The 11088-nt window shown below is 40.3% G+C and overlaps 1 long non-coding RNA gene across 1 annotated transcript; it reads left to right on the top strand.

Annotated features, from left to right (window-relative positions):
- The first annotated feature begins 226 nt into the window (after window positions 1-226).
- On the top strand, window positions 227-9011 carry LOC117560360. The gene is made up of 2 exons (XR_004571153.1): window positions 227-709; window positions 8757-9011. It is a non-coding gene; the product is annotated as an uncharacterized LOC117560360 (long non-coding RNA).
- Window positions 9012-11088: the final 2077 nt, after the last annotated feature.

Raw genomic sequence — 11088 nt, 5'->3', positions numbered from 1 at the left:
TGAGCTTTCAAGATTCACCACCATACTTGACATACCAGCAGATCCCATTAGTTCTCCTTCCAGCACAATACTACCAACTACCAATAGCACAGCCCCTGTTGGTGCAGCAGCAGAGGATGCTGCTCAGAACCTCTCTGAACTGAAAATAACTGGAAAGGAACCAGCAGAAATTGCTGAAGAGGAACAAGCAGACATTGCTGCAGAAGAAAAAGCGGACATTGCTGAAGAGGAAAGGGCCCGTTCCTCTGAAGACGATGACTTGCCAATCTCCACTTCAGACAATGTGGATGAACTTCCAAGACGTTCAACTAGGAACAGGAAACCACCAGAACGACTTCGCTACGCAAAACTTGGACAACCAGTATTCGACACCTTCCATACACTTGTTCATGGGTTGGCTACGGCCTTCACATATGCCTTAACAGACACTGAGTTTCCCTTGCACACATTGCAGCAACCAATTAGCACACAACCAGGTCCATGTCCGAGACGTACATGAGATCAGGGGGGGAAAGTGTAACCCAGGTTAAAAACCTTCAATCCTAGCAGGCTCCCGTAGCTCATTATAAATGGCAGCCAGATCACTTCCGTTTCCTTTGCTGGTCGTTTGTGATGCTGGTTGCTACGTTGATGCTACATGCTACACACAGGGATTCCTCCACGATTCCTAAACAGATTAACGTTTGGTTAACAATTGCTGCAATCAGCGGTGAGTCTTGTATTGGTAGAATGTATTTAAAATGTGTAATGTTAGAAATTAAAATCAATGTTTTGATGGCATAATGTACCTTAAATGTACCTTCAGTTTAAATGCTGTTTTATACTGAAAAACCAGAAAATTATTGTGCACAACCAGATAAGCTTTTATTCTGAAAATCCTTCATCTCCGGTTAGCATGTGGCTAGTTTACCATTTCTTATAAAGGTTAATTTAGTAGCGAAATGACATGGAGTGATGCACACCCAAACCTACTGATTTTAACACTGCAACTATAGAAGTATTATTATTGCTGAATATTGAATAAAGTTATTGTTTACAGACGTGGGTAGGATGTGACAACATCCGGAATGACCAGAAACCAAACCAGCCGTGAAGTATTTTTTAGAATATTAACTACAACGTTTAGAATGTGTTAAAGGAAAAGTGATGAAAGACAATATGAGGAGAAGAGTCGTGTTTAAGTATGTATTGAATGTACAATGCCTGAATCCTCTGTTTAAACGTAACAACGGACATTAAGATGTGGAGGGCCGGCCCGCAGGGAGGAGCCTACAGAAGCTATATAAGAGCAGCACCTGGGCGGTTCGGCCTCTTTTCTCTGCTAGCGAGGGCCAGAGACAGCTGCTTTTCTGTCGGACAATATCCTGTTTGTGACTGTACCGCGCCTTTTTATTAATTAAAGTACCAATTTGAAAACATCTCAGAGACTCCATTTAGTCTCCTTTTTAAGCTTCTCTTTCCTGGACGCGAGAATAACCATCACAGTTAACAATTCCCCTGGTAATATTTAAAAAAAAAAAAAAAAAAAAAAAACTTAAATCATAAAAAAAAAAAAAAACCTACCCAGATTTAAAGTTAAGTTCGGATGACATAGGATATTATTTATCAGGAACGAAGGTGCTAGTCGGAGGATTAGTGTTTCAATCTTTGATAACTTAATAATATTCATTCGAATAGTTAGAGAACATGTCACCAAAAGAAACTAAATTGAGACTAGACGCAGAGCCAGGCTCAACCGCAGATATCAAGGAAAGGGTAATAATCTGATCAGATGCTTTAACCTTTCCAATTAAAAGAACTATCTGGAGTGAAGATGAAGAAAGATTTATAAGAGTTACAAGTCTGATACTCCATCTGGAATATGCCAGCCTATTGGCACACAGCATAAATGTGGTCCGAGTAGCAGACCCGCCAGTGAGGGAAGACATAGCAGAAAAAACAAGACACCGTAGCTTGTAGGAACAAGACAAGGAGAAGGGAGGGGGAACTTCCAGAGAAGGCAGGGCAGACACCTCCAACAATTCAAGCTCAGGAAGAACCAGAGAATGCAGAGCAGACACCTCAAACAGTTAAATCTCAGATAGTGCCAGAGAATCAGATGCAGAACCACCAACCAGGAGGTTTCCAAGGAGGCACAGGCAGAAGAAGTTTACGGTTTGAGGGATGTTACCATTGCAACCAAATGGGCCATTGGACCAGAGATTGCCCGCAACTACTAAGGCAACATGCACCAAACAATGGCCCTCCATGTAGTTACCCTGGGGGAGGTTTCCATGATTACGACAGAAGCAGGGGGTCTCAGGGATGTCAAAGACGAACAGCATTGCCAAACATGACCCAAATGCCACTGACACCCTGGTATCAACCACAACAATGAGGAAGCTCAGAGGGCCAGACCACCAGGTGATGCATCTTCAGCACAAGGGTATTTTGAAATCCAGCTACATTGAGCCATATATGTCGCCACAGAAGGGAGAGGTTTAATGTTTAATGTAAAAACAGAATCGAGAGTAGCATTTGCATTTACACATAAAGCATCCACAGAATAGAACATTTAGCAGACTATTTTTGTAATTATGAGAAGGAAAGAGATTACGAGTGATGTTGTTCCCCCACACAGAAAACTATTGTGTCCACACAGCTAGTGAGGTCAAGACGATGGGGTTTCCACCCAAAAATATGAAGACGGAAACCTAGTACTCGCCCAAGACGGAGGATCCATACCAAATCCTCCTGTTTACACCGACTGCAGTTCAAGGGGCGGCGATACACCTGACGTGGAGCTGTTGAGACCTAAAAACAGAAACTCGCTTCTGCTGTGGTGAAGTCTGGCTACAAAGGGAGGTGTCCGATAGGGTCGCTTGTCTCAAACCAGTGAAGAAGTCAACAAGAACCCAGCAGAACTAGAGAGTGACTGTTAGCGGGAGAACAGTGACAGAGCGACAGAGACTGGCACAACATTTTCCAGCCAGTACATAGATAGACCCCGTCAGAAGACCGGGGCTGTGTTTAAAGGGGAACTTCATTTATTGTTAGTGGAAGTGTAGTTTTTTAGTCAAACAATTATGTGATTTATGGAGTCAGATTACATTTTTCTCAAACACAATTTTATAATCGGTCTGAAGTATCTGTTTTAAGGCAATGAGCTGCAGATTAAATAACATAACACTGATTGAGAGCTTGGATGAAGAAGTTGTAGGGTTTTAACAACAGTTTCAAGAATCAGTTTTTATTTATTTATGCTTGAGTAATTTTACTGATTTATAGTGTAGTGCGTAAGGCACTATCTCACTTTGAGTGAGGGGCACCAGCCCTTCATGCATGTCACCCTCTGTGAGAATGGTTCGTATGTTTCCCTCTAGTTTAGAGAAATATTATTTTATTATATCTTTGTTCAGCAGTATCAAACAATCCTCTAATCCTAGAATTATTGAGACGCATTAGCGACACCAGGGGTATTGTTTTTCGCAGCAACAATGATGCATAATACCAGGACAAAAGCCATTATTGCAACATGTAAACCATTTTTGTGCTAATGGCAGATTTGAGTGAATATGTTTTTATACCATCAGAAAGCCACACATCATACGATATTTTGTACGCCTTATGGGTACACGGAGAAGTTATATTTATTTAGTGCAACGTTATGGGTTTTACATGTCCTGTTCAGAATAGGGTAATCATTGCAATATTAATTGAGCATGTTCTGCTCAAAGGAGGGAGTGTCATGATTATACAGATATGTTGATTTCAGTGACGTTGTAGTTAATGAATAATAAAATGTAGTTAATAATAGGTCTCATAACGACAAAAGGTATGCCAAAGCTTGGGCCTCCTCCAAGGAGGGAGTGGTCCAGTTTTAGATATTAGACGAATAGAAGTGATGAATATGTCAGAACTCTGAGTAATATAATCCAAGTTTTGTCTACACAGGCTAAGAAAGCTACAGAGATACCAGACGAGACACCAGAAGAGACTCCTGTTCGGCCAGGTGTTGGGTGAGGGTGAAAGTTCACAAAAGACAGTGAGCTGATCCCCGGTGGACGGAACAGTGAGAAGTTGTAACGAACTTCACACGCGCTCCGGTTTAAAGGTAAAGAAAAAGGAGCAAATTGACACCACCTCACACATTGTCACCCTTCACTGGCAACTTCCAGAACATTATTGGGAGTTAGGACTGATTTGGCAGAGCTGGAACAAAACAATAAATAGAAATAAGATAAAGATAGAAACAGCTCAAAAGACGAATTGTCTATAGATTTTTATAGATAGTACACTAAAGTGAAAACCTATTTTTGTTTTACATCTGAAAAAGAGTCCAACGTTTTGTATACGTTATTATAGTACTCATTATTTAAATTCTGTAACTGACACCAAGGGAGAAAATAGAGATGATGTCAAGAACAAAGCCAAAGCTATTGTGGGGTCCCCTAGGGATAAGAGTCAGAATAGCATTGTTGATTGTGCTCATTACACTTGGCACCTTTCTGGTTGGATGGGGAGTACAATATCAAGTAAGACATGGATCCATTAGTCCACTCATAGAGAATGCCCACATCACTAACAAAACTCCAGCTGTGTTTCAGAGACTTTCACTTATCCCCAGAGCCAAAAGATCAGCTGAGCAACAAGAGGAGGAGTTAGAAATACTTGGTCCCAAAGGTGAGGCGATTACAATCAAGATGATTCACCCCCATATATGCAGTTCTTGTATCAAATGATGAGATGGGTTTAACTGATTGGGATATGTAGGTGATGGGAATTTACAGATTAGGGGAATCTAAAAATACACTGGATCCATGTTTTAGTCTGTGCCAGAAACACCCCTGTTAAGTTTATGGACAACCGACCGGTGAACTGAGCACAATTATTGAAAAATGATTACAGTAGAAACAGGCTACTAACCCACAAGTACAGCTTTGTACGTACAAACTCTATGAACAAAATTCCCCAGCAGATTGTGGCGACATTGCAGATGTGTTCAGTCACAAAAGTTACTTATGTTCTAAATAACAGTGAGATTTAAAGTAATGGAGAAAATATGGGGACGTTCTTTTATAGTGTGTGAAATATGTGGTGCTTGAAACATGTAGGTATTTTTAATTTATAGAAGAAAATGGTTTCCTGAAAGAGTTATTTGGAGTAGCCATGTTAACAGTGGGTGGAAACAATGTTTAGGGATATGGCACAACCATTAGTAGACATTAATTGGGTTTAGATGACATTTAACATCTAAGACAGATAGTAAGATTAGGAAAATAGAGTGGAAAGGATTGGATATATTTTACCTCAGTGTGTTAGAATTAGCTATAGGTAATGCCGCCCGAGATCTCTCTCTCTCTCTCTGCCTGTCAGAATGCTACGACCCCATCTTCAGACAAATGACCTCACCACAGGAGACTCCTCCTCCGGTTTAAAGACAGACAACCCGAGCTGAACCAACAACCACCTGAGGCATCCAGAACCATCTCCACCTGAGGCATCCAGAACCATCTCCACCTGAGGCATCCAGAACCAAACCAGCATGCTGACAAAGAGGCAAACTCATCGGTCCCTCAAACAGGACATGAAGTTCCAAACTGAGCCGCGAGATTTGGCACAATAGCGGAGTGTGGGACATGAGACCAGAATACACCACTCCATGCAACAGCGTAGAGACTGAAAAGGAGGAGATGAAATGCAAAGCAGTTGGGCCACTGAAAGAATTACAGCGGGAAGATCCAAGTGCGGATGGACTGAGGAGAAGACAGGATGGAGGAGGAGACAGAACCAGAGGAGTTGGCATGGGCCAGCAGAACGTGAGGGGGTCGTGGCTTGACGACCAGAGGGGGAGAGAAGGAACACAGGAGTGAGTGAGTTTACACATAAACACACTTATTAGAAAATAATCCTAAAAACACACGGAGGGTAGAACATATTATTCAATCTTTTCATAATATAAACAAATTATTCTTATAGAGATTCTTATTCATGGAGAATTTGGGGAAGATGTAATTTGTTACAATATAGATAGCAGGCAAATCTTTATTTGAATGGAAAATGTTAAAGGTAGAGCTGGAACCAAGCCAAAGAAAGTATTCCAATCTAGAGTATTGGTTTCTCCATTGTAGCATGGTTATTACAATAGGAGAACTGTTAAGGTGGAAACCACATTTGTTTGTCGTCCAAGATGTAGAGTTTTAAAAAGACACTAGGCAAAGAGCGATTGAAGATTTTAATTTTGAAAAAACTAGTACAATTGGGAGTAATACATGCGGGGCCTTGGATCACTCATTTTAATGGTGCATATTTTCAACAATAAATATCGTTCAGGGAGAAGGGGTTGCTCAACCCATCCTGCAGATGTTTTAAATCTTACTTGCAGCTTCAGAGGGAGCGCACGGCACCAGAGTATGAGTTTTAAAAGACAAGTGCCACCACCTCCTAATGCTCCTCCATTTAATCAGTGATGACCTGACATTTAGAGATGTTATTTAAAAGGAGAAACATATCGGCCATGAGTGAACATTCCTGAATTGAACTACAAACCATTAATGAAATGACTTCTGTTTTTGAAGTCCTCGTTAGAGCACCCAAGGTTCCACACACTGTTTAAAGGGGGTTAGCATAGTTATTTAAGTAGACCAGAAATGAAAATAAATGAGTATAATGAGTTATTGATATTCCACCGGTTTTCACACCATTTCAGGGACTTTATCACTGCATTAGAACAGACCACCCCAAAGCCAGTAGGGCTAAGAGACCAGTCCCAGGGGGAGTTTAGGCTCCAGGGTACAAGGATAGCATAGGGGCGCCCAGGGGAGGCCTAAATGTAACACTAATTCCATGTCCTAAAATACCGATTGATCACGACGGCCTCTTCTAGAGAACATATTACTTTCATACCTTAAATGGTATGAAAGGAGGGAGGGTAAATTTCTCATGAGGAGACAGTTACAAATGCTAGTAGAACAAGACGGCCCACCCCAATACAGATGTTGATGAAAATGATGAGTTAGTTTGAATGATGTTAAACGATATGGATGTTCAGAGATGAGGTTGTTCAATGAATGTCCAGCCGATGTGACTCTTTAAATGATGACATCATCTGAAGAAGTGAGCAAAATAAAATGCTAAAATGGAGTGAATCCATTTCACTGAACTCTATACTATTCCAAGATAGTGTATTTTTATTTTTAATTACTCTATACTATTCCAAGATAGTGTATTTTTTGTTTTATTATTACATTACACTGGTACAAGATAGTTTATTTCATTTTTATTATTTTTCACTGTTCTATATGGTAGATTTCATATATTTTCGAATCATTACAATTCTAAAATGAATAGTTTATTTTCACTTTGTAAAAACAAGTGCCTTAACACTGAGTGTATTATAAGAACGGTTTCTGTGAAAGGAGGGAGGAAGAAATGTTCTGATACCAAGCCATTGCTGCTATTTTGAAGAGCCATATTGAATGTTAACACTAGAAGTTATGCACAAGGGAAAACTTTTATGTTTGAACACAGTCAAAGTATTTTTGTATTTTTGTAAAGTTGAGGATATTCGCACTATTCCATTTTGATTGTATGTTTTTGATATGAGTTATGTACTATGCAGAGTTCAGATGAAGAACTCATTGATTTCAGTATTATACACACCTTTTAGGTGTGTAAGGAGGGATTGTTAGAAATTAAAATCAATGTTTTGATGGCATAATGTACCTTAAATGTACCTTCAGTTTAAATGCTGTTTTATACTGAAAAACCAGAAAATTATTGTGCACAACCAGATAAGCTTTTATTCTGAAAATCCTTCATCTCCGGTTAGCATGTGGCTAGTTTACCATTTCTTATAAAGGTTAATTTAGTAGCGAAATGACATGGAGTGATGCACACCCAAACCTACTGATTTTAACACTGCAACTATAGAAGTATTATTATTGCTGAATATTGAATAAAGTTATTGTTTACAGACGTGGGTAGGATGTGACAACATCCGGAATGACCAGAAACCAAACCAGCCGTGAAGTATTTTTTAGAATATTAACTACAACGTTTAGAATGTGTTAAAGGAAAAGTGATGAAAGACAATATGAGGAGAAGAGTCGTGTTTAAGTATGTATTGAATGTACAATGCCTGAATCCTCTGTTTAAACGTAACAACGGACATTAAGATGTGGAGGGCCGGCCCGCAGGGAGGAGCCTACAGAAGCTATATAAGAGCAGCACCTGGGCGGTTCGGCCTCTTTTCTCTGCTAGCGAGGGCCAGAGACAGCTGCTTTTCTGTCGGACAATATCCTGTTTGTGACTGTACCGCGCCTTTTTATTAATTAAAGTACCAATTTGAAAACATCTCAGAGACTCCATTTAGTCTCCTTTTTAAGCTTCTCTTTCCTGGACGCGAGAATAACCATCACAGTTAACAGTAATGTTATTGAAATATGCCCGGAATGTGCCCGCTAGCTTAGCGGCTAGCGGTTAGCATTTTCAATAGGAAATCTACATTGAGATAGCTCCCGTTAGCTGCTGAGCTAGCGGTTAGCATGCTAATAGTATTGCTAGTAGAAATATCTTATGCATGGGTCTTCACGGCTATCAGCCCTGAAGTATTGCTTTGCTGTTTACTGGCTGAAATTAAACAGATTAATGTTTTGTATAGAAATGGATATAGAAATGTTGTACAACCAGAAATGTATTTATTTTATTTAAGAGACTTATTTTTATTTAAATGCTTAATGGGGAAGATACTAATTATTCCTTGTGACCTTTTACAGGTCAGGTTTTTTGTTTGGATATATTTTTTTGCCAGGTGCTGATGACCTGATGACCTTTCATTGACCTTGATGGCGAGCTAAGATTCTAAACCTATCCTCCCTGCCATATGGTAAAGTAGGATTAAACGGAAATTAATGAACTTTACCCTGGAAGCTTTTCTTTTGTTGTCTTTTGCCTTTACTGGGCATCTGAAAATAATCGTGTGAATTTGAAGGAACTTGTTGATATCTTGAATACAACTATTTTGTAACGCATACCTGGTTTCAGTTTGTATTTTTCACACACATTGAGCTCCATAGTCATTCCTAGTTCTTCTGAATATCACTCATTGAATTACAGCTAATACACTTGCTACAAATAGGTGACCTTTAACTCAGCTCTCTTCTAGCTACCTCCTCCTCAGTGACCTCTAGCAAACATGTCCAGCTCCCAGGAGGATTCTGCTTTGACAGAAATCATTAATCCTCACTCACACTTTAATTCCAGTCGTCTCTCTGAGTCTTTCCTCCATCAGCTCTCCCAGATGGTTTAATTAATGATTATTAATTAAGGTTTGATTTCTCCTGATTGCCTGAGGAAGTTTTCCTGCAAACAATGGTTTCTTTTTTAGCAGTTTGGAATCCCTACTTAAAGGGGCCCTATTGTGCTTTTTTGGGTTTCCCCTTTCATGTAGTGTGTTCTAAAGGTTTTAGTGCATGTAAAAGGTCTGCAAAGGCTTAAATCCCTGTGTTCTAACACACCTACCCCTGCCCTAAACACCTACATTGGACTATTTTGATACGTCATGAACATAGTGACATCACTTTGTAACACACCAGCTTCTATTTGCTAGCGCTCCAACACATTGTACGTGCTAGGCTAAGGGGCGGGACATCTCTAAGCGGTTGACCAATCACAACAGAGCCGGCCAGCTAACCAATCAGAGCAGACTGGGCTCTGGTTTCAGACAGAGGGTGAAAAGAGGTGCTGCAGCACAGGCAGTATGAGAAAAATAAAGAGCTTTTTGAACATTAAAGCACGGAGACATGTAGAGACACTACATACTGATATACATCTGCAGGAGAGGACTCTTTAAAGTAGAGGCACTACATACTAATATACACCTGAACATCAGCAGGAGAGGACTCTTTAAAGTAGAGACACTACATACTGATATACGCCTGAACATCAGCAGGAGAGGACTCTTTAAAGTAGAGACACTACATACTGATATACACCTGAACATCAGCAGGAGAGGACTCTTTAAAGTAGAGACACTACATACTGATATACACCTGAACATCAGCAGGAGAGTACTCTTTAAAGTAGAGACACTACATACTGATATACACCTGAACATCAGCAGGAGAGGACTCTTTAAAGTAGAGACACTACATACTGATATACACCTGAACATCAGCAGGAGAGGACTCTTTAAAGTAGAGACACTACATACTGATATACACCTGAACATCAGCAGGAGAGGACTCTTTAAAGTAGAGACACTACATACTGATATACACCTGATAATGAGCATACTCAGGCCTGTGTAGTTATTAAATGGCCCATTAATGCTTGTGTGACAATTATTGTTTTGGATCTTGTTATCCTTGATCTAGTTTTCTGTTGAACTTCTTTTTAAACCTGTTTTGTAAAGCTCTTACAGTCTGAGGAGACAAAGTAATAATATGTGGAAAGTGATAATACCTTACATCACGTCTGACAGGTCTAAGCTGCAGGCTAGCTGGCTATAGTCCTATTTCCATGCTTGTTACCAAAATGTGTAGAAGTTGCTAAAGTTGCAGAGTGTTTGTTTGTCTGCAGCTTTTGTTTTGTAGCCCAGAGTCCCAACAATCATAGAATTCAGTGGATCTTCTGCTTCTCGCCTCTGAGGCTCTGCTGGACTGCCTGTGACGGCTCAGGCTAATTACAATTAAAATGGTGTGTGTGTGTGTGTGTGTGTGTGTGTGTGTGTGTGTGTGTGTGTGTGTGTGTGTGTGGTGTGTGTGTGTGTGTGTGTGTGTGTGTGTGTGTGTGTGTGGTGTGTGTGTGTGTGTGTGTGTGTGTGTGTGTGTGTGTGTGTGTGTGTGTGTGTTGTGTGTGTGTGTGTGTGTGTGTGTGTGTGTGTGTGTGTGGTGTGTGTGTGTGTGTGTGTGTGTGTGTGTGTGTGTCTCAGAGGACCCTGACCCACCTCACACACTTACATCATTCATGTCCATTTCACAGGCAGCGGCCAGTGACTTTCCTGATGGGAGTTTGTGCATTAATAAAATATGTGACAGACTGACAGTCTCCATGCTATAAAATAGCTTTCCCCGGAAGTCCCCCTAAAGGTAATTTTACTCCAACAAT

Source organism: Gymnodraco acuticeps, unplaced genomic scaffold, assembly GCF_902827175.1.
Source record: "Gymnodraco acuticeps unplaced genomic scaffold, fGymAcu1.1, whole genome shotgun sequence".
Lineage (NCBI taxonomy): Eukaryota > Metazoa > Chordata > Actinopteri > Perciformes > Bathydraconidae > Gymnodraco > Gymnodraco acuticeps.
The sequence above is the reverse complement of the archived record's forward strand: the minus strand, read 5'-3'. Positions and strand labels throughout refer to the sequence as shown.